We start from the raw sequence: 11282 nt of genomic DNA, 5'->3' as shown, positions 1-11282 counted from the left end.
CTACCTCATTGTAGATTCTGTCAGTTTTTCCCCTTCATTGATGCATCTTTGAAATGATCCTCTCATGAATTCAACAGCATTTATATATCAGCATATCAAAATATTAAGCTTTGTTGCAAGTTTATTTCATGCAGTTATAAAACTTACTGGTGGATTCATCATGGCAATATTTATTCACCAATATTTGTTGATATGAAAAGTAAATTAGAAATGAAATGAAATGCAATACAACCATTTTATTAGCACAAATTTTGATGGGTCAGCATATGTGAATACTATGTAATTGAAAACTGATTTCCAAACTGGGTTTTCTAGTGCATAATAATCTTCAAAAAAATATTTTACCATAATCAGACCATTCAAAGAAAAACATTGAAAAGGCTTTGAAACGGAACATTGATATTCAGATCCCATTCCTTCACAATTCAGTGGATAAATATAGCAGTGTTTGATACTTTCCAAAAGTAAATTTTAAAAGATCAGTAATTTTAGATGCAGAATATTCTAAGCTAATTTTGTTTCAAATGAACTAAGTGAAAAGCTTTGAGCAGCTAAATAAGATTTCAGAAAGTCAGGCCTTGACACCTACTGAAAGGCAAACAATGTGATAGGTGGGCAAACATGACAAGATATGGTCATAAAGGTGTTGTCAGGGTTGTTAGTGAATAATGCCATATAAAAAGGACCATTAGTATGAAAATAAATCAGTGTAATCTGCTAGGTGTAAAAATTAAGGAAAGAAATAGGTTGCCTCGTGTTGGTAGGCATACATGAGAAAAAAAATAGTCATCTCAGTGTGATGTAGAAATTTCATGCATTAAAATCAATTTCTTTTTTTCAACCTTTAGATTCAATTAAACAACAATTAATTTTGGGACATTTGACTTCTTTTGAGAAGCTTAAATGGCCGTAATGCTTAGATTTTTTCATTGATATTCAGGATGTAAGAAGCATCATTGGCAAGGACAGCATTTATTGCTCATCTCAATTGCCCTTGAGAAGGTGATGGTGAACTGTTTTCTTGAACTTTTACAATCCCTGTGGTGAAGGTACTCTAACCAACGTGATTAGGTGGAGAATGCGAGGATTTTAACCTGGGGATGATAAACGAGGGAAAATGAAAATATATTGATAGTGGCAACTTTACATTTTACAATTCACTTGATTAAACAATGAATTCAGATTTTATGAAATGTGGTTATCTACAATTTCTGCTCATTACCAAATTGCATTCTTATAATTTCTTCAGCAGCACCACCGGTACTGAGATGTACATGAAAAGTAGCCATTTGGAATCATGTTACCAAGCTTAAAGTTAATACATTCTTGCCAGGGGTCAGGTGAGCCAGCACTATCACAGGACGTTCCGCTTATTCATTAGTTGAAGACATGTAAGTAGTAGTCTTCAAAGAACCTGTATTCTAGTAGAGGGCAAAAAATAGAAACACCACCAACTCCCACATGCCATTTTCGCATTACACACAATTTCCCAGTGGAACAATTGGGATCAAAAATGATGCCATATTACTGAAATGCAGGTCCTTTTTTAAAATGTATTATATAAATAATATATAAAAATTAAAATATCCCTCAGGCTGAATATTGTGACTTTGAGAGATATTCCTAGAAAAGCATACTCCTTGTTCATGTAAACCAGATGATTAGCCCTTTCTAACCAGGCTCTTTATAAAGCAGGAGTAGAATTTGGATTTGGTTTTGAGCTTTACATGAATCTACATAAAACTGGAACCATTAAACATCATTAGATCCACTTGGAATGCCTGAAATTCCAAAGCACAGGAATGCAAGAGGCTGCAGAGAGTAGTGGACACAGATCAGTCCATCACGGGCACAGTCTTCCCCACCATCCCATTGGCAGCATCTACAGAAGTGCTACCTCAAGAAGGCGGCATCAATCATCAAGGATCCCCACCACCCAGGTCATGCACTCTTCTTGCTGTTACCGTCAGGCAGGGGATACAGAAGTCTGAAGCCCCACACCACAAGGTTTAGAAACAGTTACTTTCCTACAATTATCTGGTTCTTGAACTGACCTGCACAACCCTAACCCTACCTCAGCAATGGAACACTACGGACCACCTCTTGCACTACCATGGACTTGTCTCTGATTGTGTCTATTTTTTTCGCACTAATGTCTTGTTTTTGCATAGTCTTTTATTTCTCTCTCTTCAGTGTCATATAAGTTATGTATAATTTATATTCTATGTGTTGTCTGAACCTACATGCCTGTGATGCTGCTGCAGGTTTTTCAGGGTACTTGTGAACATGACAATAAACTCAATTTGACTTGACTTGACTTGAATGGCCCAGAACATAATTCCAATTCCTATTCCCACCCCCAGCACCACCCAAAACCTGCCTGGTGCCCTGCTCAGCAACTCCTCAGGCATAGGGTAGCAAGCAGATGCCTCTTCTACTGAAAATTAAGGGCAAATATATGATTGGATAGGTAGCCAGCTTACTCCAGAGTCTCCCGTTTCACTTCATCCAACCCTAAGGAAATTTTCTGGGCTATTATTTTATATTTATAATTACATTGTCTTTTTTTGTACTGTGCTGCCTGCATTAGTCAGTTTTGCTGGGCAGATACATTACCCTTTGTTGCTACTGGCATTTAAATTATATTATAAAGTTTAGTGAAAGCAAGTTTGTTGCATGCTGTGGAGGAACTTACTAGAATCAATGCACAATTGTTTTGACACTTTAGATTCACTTTTCTGAGATCTGCATTTGTAACCTTCTGAAAAATCAGCCTAGATATTTATCAGAGAAGACTTGCCCTCCACCTTCACTTCACAAAGGAGGCTGCCACACAGCTGTACCACTTGCTGCTAGATATTCTGCAGATGGCATCAAGAACAAGGATAGTTCTTCACATGGAAAAATTGCCTCAGCTTGAAGTTTGATGACATTGCATTCTTCCAATCCATCAAAGAATAACTGTGAACTCAGACATTTATATAAAACAAAATGACAAGCACTCAAGTTGTCATGCGACCAGGGGCAGAAACAGAAGACAAACCATATGGCTCTTCGTAACATGAGAAGCCTCAACTGCACAGGCTCTATTAATCTCATTCAAGACCAGTAGCAGCACAATAGCCAGCCTATGGGCAAGAGGGGGATTTGAAGTGCCAGTAGCTGCTGCCAGAGACAGAATGAATGGACCCTGGCATTTTTCATTTGGGGAAGGAGTGGGTAGACATTGAAGATAGATGAGGGAAGGCCAGGGTGGCAGATATTTCCTTGAGGTGTTATAGTGGTGTGCAGTAGAGCAGTATTTTTTCTGCAAGAACTTTACGAAAAATTAATCTGTTCCCCCATGTAGAACAAGCTTAAAGCTGCATTCACGCCGTGAGGACCTATTCTGATCCCACTGCCTTCAATTAAATATTCTATAAGGGTAAAATAAGAAGGCCACAGAATCAGAGGTGGTAAGTTGGACCCACTTCAACTTGGTTTCTAATAGGTATGACTTTTCTTTCTGAAAAGGAAACATTTACAGGACATGGCACTAAACCTGACTTCCCTGGCAGTTTGGCACTGCAACAGCTTAAATTGATTTGTATATTTCCATTTAATCCTATACTTCCTCTTTGTTTCTTTCTAAATCCTATTCACATTCTAGTCTTGACAGAACATATAATTGAAACATCGACTCGGACCAGCCAAGCATATTCAGTATTTTCCATTTTGATTTCAGACTTCCAACAAATGAAGTTTAATGTTTAAGTTCTATATTCATAGAATGATATAACATAGGGTGGTAGTAAGTAATGCTTATTACAACACAGAGGCCATTTGGCCTATCAGGTCCATGCCAGCTCCAGGCAGAGCAATGTCATCAGTCCCATTTCCCCTTTTACCTATAACCCTACAATCTATTTACTCTAGCTCATCAACTTTCCATTGATTCCATTTTTGCCACTTACAGTGGTGGTGCAACACTTGGTGCTGCTACCTAAAGCTCCAGAGACCCGGGTTCAATCCTGATCCCAGGTGCTGTCTGTGCAGAGTTTGCACATTCTCTCTGTAACTGCATCAATTTCTTCCAGGAGTTCTGGTTTCCTATCACATCCTATAGATGTGCTGGTAGATTAATTGGCTACTATAAATTACTCTTTAGTATAGGTTAATGGTAAAATGAATCAGAGTTGATTGGCATTTGTGTGAGTGAATAAATTTGCAAGGGTACAGGGAAGTAAGGAAAGGGAAAATGGGACTAATTGCTACCCTGGAAGCTAACATGGGACTGGTGTACCAAATAGAATCATTCTGGATCGTTATAAGAAAAGGGAGCCATTCAATCACTGTTCCTGTGATGAATGTTTGGTGGAGCTACCCAATAAAAACATTATCTCTTCTTTCCCTGTAGCCTGAAAATTATTTGCTCAAAAGTATTTATAACCTTTAGATTACCACACTTTCAAAAAGTACATTCCAAATCACATCAACCATGTGTTAAAAAAATTATAGGCTGCCCCGGGTAACAAATAGGTTCCGCTTTTATAGACATCCTAATGTTGATTTTGTCCATAAGTCAGAAAATACACAAAAATAAAATATGGCAACCATGCCTCCACAGTATTGTAATGAATGGCATCAAAAACACATAAGACTAATAAGAAAAAACAATTACTAAAAGCGGAGAGTGGAAACTTGTTCTGATGTTCATTAGAACGAATGTATGCATGTCTGTCACACTTTTGAATTTAGTGATATTATGGAAGCTCAATCGTATGTATGGGTGTCCATAAGTCAGGTGTTTGTAACTTGGGACAAGCCAGTATATACAGTTTTAGGTTCTATTGGCAATCGCTTTAAAATATGTGCCAATAAATTAGTTAGTAATCTATCTACAGCCAGAGATAATTTCTCAATTATTTATTCTGTTGGAACTTTCACAATTTTGAAGGCTTTGATCATCTCTCTGCTCACAAGAACGACCACAACTTTTCCATTCTTTCCTCTAACACTAACCACAGTCATTGCTTGTCACCAATATATTAAATGCCTTCCACATCCTTTGAGGACTTGCTATTCTCGCTAAAGTGCATTGCCAAGAATTATTTTATAGTTTAGTATAATTTTCTTCCTTTTGTATTTCACCATTAATAAACTCAAGAAACCAATGTGCATTTTAACAGCTTTCTCAAGTTATTGCCTCATCCTCCAATAATTGTGTAAACCCATCCCCAGGTCTGGGTTTTTGAACTAAGATAATAATCATTCAGCTCACAATGCCTCTCTTCATGATAAAATATATTCACATTTCCTTATGGTGGATTCCATCTGCAGTGCATATGTCCATTTCAACAACCTGGATGTTCAGAAGCCTATTACAACCCCACTCTTGTTTTCTATAGTCCCAACTATAGATTCTGCAAACTTTGCTTACCAGTCACGGTAGCATAACCAGTCATGGTAACATAACCAGTCACGGTAACATAGTGGTTAGCATAATGCTTTACAGCGCCAGCGACCCGAGTTCAAATCCGGCCGCTGTCTGTAAGTATGTTCTCCCCATGTCTACCTGGGTTTCCTCCGGGTGCTCCGGTTTCCTCCCACATTCCAAAGACGTACAGGTTAGGAAGTTATGGGCATGTTATGTTGGCGCCGGAAGCATGGCGACACTTGCGGGCTGCCCCCCAAAAATCACTACACAAAAGATGTATTTTACTGTGTGTTTCGATGTACATGTGACTAATAAAGATCTTACCTTATCTATCCAAGCCTAAGTCATTAACATATATCAAAAAAGAGCAGTAGTCCTACTAACAACCCTCAGGTGATCATTGTTGCATACTTCTCTCCAGTATGAAAAATAAAAAGCAACCATTGGAAAGTTAAACCAGTGTAGGACTTATACTATGAATGGTAGGGCACTAGGGAGTGTAATGGAACTGAGGGACCTAGGAGTACAAGTGCATTGTTCATTGAAAGCAGTGTCACAGGTAGATAGGGTGGTGAAAAAGGTGTTTAGCACGCTGGCCTTCATCAGCCAGGGCACTGACTACAGGAGTTGGGATATTGCAGTTGTGTAAGTCGTTGGAGAGGCCACACTTGGAGTACTGTGCAGTTTTGGTCACCCTGTTATAGAAAAGACGTGGTTAAACTGGAAAAAATGCAGAAAAGATTTATGAGGATGTTGCCAGGACTAGAGGGCCTGAGTTATAGGGAGAGGTTGGCCAGGCTAGGTCTTTATTTCTTGGAAAGTAGGAGAATGAGGGGCAACCTTATAGAAATGTTTAAAATTATGAGAGACATGGATAAGGTGGACAGTAACAGTCTTTTCCCCAGGGTAGGGGAGTCCAAAACTAGGGGGCATATGTTTTGGGTGAGAGGAGAAATATTTAAAAGGGACTTGAGCGGCAACACTTTCACGCAGAGGGTGGTGAGTATATGGAACGAGCTGCCAGAGGAGGTGGTTGAGGCAGGTACAATAGTAGCATTTAAGAAGAACTTGGATAGGTACATGGAGGGGCTTAGAGGGATATGGGTCAGATGCAGGAAATTGGGAGTGGCTGGGTAGGTACCATGGTCAGCATGGACTGGTTGGGCCGAAGGGCCTGTATCCGTGCTGTATTGCTTTATGACTCTATAGCAAATATTATTTTCTTTCGGTCACAATCACCTTACTTTTCACCTTTCCTACCCCACTAACGTTGGATGAACTTATTTCTGGACTAGGTGACTTTTTTACTTTAAGGACTGCTATCTTTTGTAAATATTTGCCAATTTCATTACTGCCTCCACTTTGACTTTGACATTTGGCAGTAGCCTCTTTTCAAGTGGAGACAGATACAGAGTTGTTCAGTACATCAGCTGTGCCATCTACCACCTTCTTGATCCCCCAACAAACCCAATCTTCATTTGACTACCCTTTTACTATGTATATGTTTACAAAAGATTAGCATCTATATCATGCAGTTAATACAGCAAAACAATCCAAGGCACTTTACAGAAGCACTGTCAAACAAAATTTAACACCTAACAACATAGGGAGATATTGTTGGCTCTTTTCCTTTGATTAATTCATGTGTCAAAGAACCATTCAATGTAATTATATTTTTAAGACTTTTATTACTACTCAACATATAGCCTAAACACCACCACAATTGAGTAAATGTCTCATGGATCAAATCCAGATACTACCTGATCTGATGCATTTTGGGAAATTAAATAAGGGTCGGACATATACAGTAAATGATAGGGTGCTAGGGAATGTTGAAGAACAGAGGAACCTAGGGGTTTAAGTCCATAGTTCCCCGAAAGTGAAAGGTAGATAGAGTGGTTAAGAAGGCATGTGGCAAGCTTGCCTTCATTGCTCAGTGCATAGTACATGAAGGTCAGGTCATAATGTTGCAACTTTGCAAAATACTGGTTAGACCATACTTGGAGTACTGTGTGCACTTTTGGTTGCCACACTATAGGAAGGATGTGGTTGCGCCAGAACAAGTGCAGAGGAGTTCACAAGAATGTTGCCTGGTTTGGAGGACTGTAGTTATGGGGAGAGGGATAGGCTGGGTTTGTTTTCCCTGCAGAAAAAAAGTCTCAGGGTGACCTGAGAGAAAGAACATAGAACAATACAGCACTGGACAGGCCATTTGGCCCATGATGTAGTGCCGACCTTAATACCAATTGAGACTAAATGTCCTCCTCCTGTGCATCATCCATAACCATGTGTCTTAAACTCCACCAAACTGCCTGCTTCCCTACTGGTAACTCATTCCAGGCACTTACCACTCTCTGTGTAAAAAAAAACTTGCCCCTCATGTTAACTTTAAACTTCCCTCCTTTAAGCTTAAAAGCAGGTCCTTGGTGTATGACATTTCTAGCCTGGGGTAAAGATTCTGACTGTCTACTCTATCTATGCCTTTCATAATTTTAAAAACCTCTATTAGGTCTCCCCTCAGCCTCTGACACTCTAGGGAGAACTACCCAAGTTTGTTCCACTTGTCCTTATAGCTCATGCCCTCTGATTCGGGCAGCATACTGGTAAACCCCTTCTGCACCCTCTCCACATCCTTCCTATAATGGGGTGAACAGAACTGCACACAATACTTCAGGTGTCATCTGAGTTAAGTTTTACATAGCTGCAGCATGACTTACTTACTCTTATGCTCAACACCTTTACCAATGAAGGCAAGCATGCCATTGCATTATTTACCACTTTATCCACTTACAGAGCCACTTTCAGTGAACTAAGGACCTGGACCCCAAGATCCCTTTGTACCTCAATGCTTTTAAGGGGCGTGACATTAATTGTATACTTTCTCCTATCATTTGACCTCCCAAAGTGCAACACCTCACACTTGCCACTTCTCTGAGAAACAAAGGACTGCAAATACTGGAATTTAGATGAAAAACACGATGATGCTGGAGGAACTCAGCAGGCCAGGCAGCATCTGTGGAGAAAAGCAGGCAGTCAACGTTTCAGGTCAGGACCCTTCTTCAGGACTGAAGATAGGAAAAGGGGAAGCCCAATATATAGGAGGGAAAAGCAGAGCAGTGATAGGTGGACAAAAGAGGGGGGGCGGGGTGGGCACAAGGTGGTGATAGGTTGATGCAGGTAAGAGATAGTGATAGGCAGATGCAGGGGAGGAGGAGAGAGCAGATCCACCAGGGGATGGGTCAAAGGTAAGGAGGGAAAAAGGGAGGGTAGAAAAGAGATAGGCTAGGAAAGGGAAGAAAAGAAGAGGCATGGTGGGGGGGGGGGGGGGGGGGGGAGGGAAGGGGTGTGGGGATTACTTAAAGTGGGAGAATTCAATGTTCATGTCGTTAGGCTGCAAGGTTCCAAGATGGAAAATGAGGTGCTGTTCCTTCAATTTGCGCTTGGAATTCTGGCAGTGGAGGAGGCCGACGACTGACATATCTGTGATAGTGTGGGAGGGAGAGTTGGTGTGACTGGCAACAGGGAGTCTGCGGTTACAGACAGAGCGCAGGTGTTCTGCGAAACGGTCTTCTAGTCTGCTTTTGGTCTCACTGATGTAGAGAAGGCTGTAAGGTGATATTAAGGAGCTGCAGGTAAATCTCACCTGAAAGGACTGCTTGGGTCCCTGGATGGAGGGGCAGGTGTTGTACCTATGGCGGGAGCAGTGGAAAGTTCCTGGGGTGGGACCAGGATGAGTGGGGAGGAGGGGGGGAAGGAGTGAACTAGGGAGTTGTGGAGAGAGCAGTCCCAGAGAAAGGTAGAAAGGGGTGGGGAGGGGAAGATATGCTTGGTGGTGGGATCCCGTTGGAGATGGTGGAAGTGGTAGAGAATGATGTGTTGGATACGTAGGCTGGTGGGATGAAATGTGAGGACAAGGGGGACCCTATCCCTGTTGGGGCTGGGAGGGGTGGGGGTGAGGGCAGAGGTGCGGGAAATGGCAGAGATACGGGTGTGAGCTCTCTCGACCACAGTCGGGAGGAAGCCACAGTTAGAAAAGGAATTGGACATCTCAGATGTCCTGGAGTGGAAAGCCTCATCATGGGAGCAGATGCAGTAGAGGCGGAGAAATTGAGAAAAAGGGATCGCGTCCTTGCAAGAGACAGAGTGAGAGGAGCTGTAATCAAGATAGCTGTGGGTGTCAGTGGGTTTGTAAAAGATGTCAGTGGATAAGGAATCTCCTGAGATGGAGATGGAAAGATTGAGGAAGGAGAGAGAGGTGTCAGAGATAGTCCAAGTGAATTGGAGAGCAGGGTGAAATTTTGTGGCGAAAATTAAGAAACAGTCGAGTTCCGCACGGGTACAAGAGGTGGCATCAATTCAGTCATTGATGTAGCAGAGAAAGAGTTGAGGAATGGGGCCAGAATAGGCTTGGAACAGAGACTGTTCAACGTAGCCAACAAAAAGGCAGGCATAGCTGGGGCCCATGTGAGTGCCCACAGCTACGTCCTCAGTCTGTAGAAAGTGAGAGGAATCTAAAGTGAAGCTGTTTAGAGTGCGGACAAGTTCAGTCAGGGAGAGGAGAGTGTTAGTGGAAGGGACTGGTTCTGTCTCTGGTCAAGAAAGAAGTGGAGGGTGGTGAGGCCGTCATGATGGGGAATGGAGGTATATAGGGACTGGACGTCCACGGTGAAGATGAGGTTGTCCATGTGGGAGAAATTAAAGCTATGGAAGAGTTGGAGAGTGTGTGATGTGTCACGGACATAGGTGGGAAGGGATTGGACCAGGGGGACAGGATAGTGTCCAGGTACGAGGATATGAGCTCCATGGGGCAAGAGAATACGGAGACAATAGGTCTGCTGGGTCAGTCCATCTCATGGATTTTGGGGAAGAGATAGAAGCAGGCACTCCTAGGTTGCGGGACTATCGTGTTTGTAGCTGGGGGGGGGGGGCATCACTGATGAGGTCAGTGATGGTGCAGGAGATAATGTCCTGATGGTCCTTGGTGGGGTCATGGTTCGGGGTAAGTAGTAGGAAGTGTCTGAGAGTTGGTGCCTGGCTTCTGCAATGTAGAGAGTAGTTCGTATCTGCTATGTGCTGCTAGAAGAGGTGGTGAAGTCAAATACAATCACTTTCCTTAAGAGACAATTAGATTGGCAATTAAATAAGCAGCAAGACATGGAAGAACCTAATGTGGGCTAATGGAATTTGTGTAGATGAGCAAAAACGTCAGCATGGATGTGGTGAGCTGAAGGGCCCATTTTTGTGCAATACAACTCCATGACTCTCAAGCAACTGGCCAGGTTCATTCCCAGGGCAACTTGGTCTGCTCAATGTCCTTTTGTCTGTGATGGTTGGTCCCAGGTTATCACTGCTCATGTCTCCAATTTCCCTTCTTTCATACGCTTCCTTTCAATCTTCCAGAATTTTGGAGAACATATCCCTGTCCAAGACCCTTATGACTCATCTGAAATCATCCATCAAAGGGTCATGCAAACAGCACACGTGTACTACCTCAATGCACTCTGTACTAACTCAATATAACTGCACTGTGTCATGAATTGCCCTGTAAACTCAGTACGCAAGACAAGTTTTTCACTGTACCTTGGTACAAGTGACAATAATAAACCAAAACCAACACCAATTTGCTCCATTGTTCTCTTCGCAGTCTCCTGATTTAGCGACCCGTGTAACCACAGAGGTGGCCCCGATGAAACAGTCTATTTGAAAAGCGGCGAAGGGAGAGATGGCAAATCTTTGGAAGACAAAGCAAAATACTGCAGATGCTGGAAGTCTGAGATAAAAGTTTTAAAAAACTGCTAAAAATGCTCAGCAAGTCAGGTAGCGTATGAAGCAGGAGAAGCGGAGCTCGCACTTCAACTCCACGACC

Source organism: Pristis pectinata, chromosome 9, assembly GCF_009764475.1.
Source record: "Pristis pectinata isolate sPriPec2 chromosome 9, sPriPec2.1.pri, whole genome shotgun sequence".
NCBI lineage: Eukaryota > Metazoa > Chordata > Chondrichthyes > Rhinopristiformes > Pristidae > Pristis > Pristis pectinata.
The sequence above is the reverse complement of the archived record's forward strand: the minus strand, read 5'-3'. Positions refer to the sequence as shown.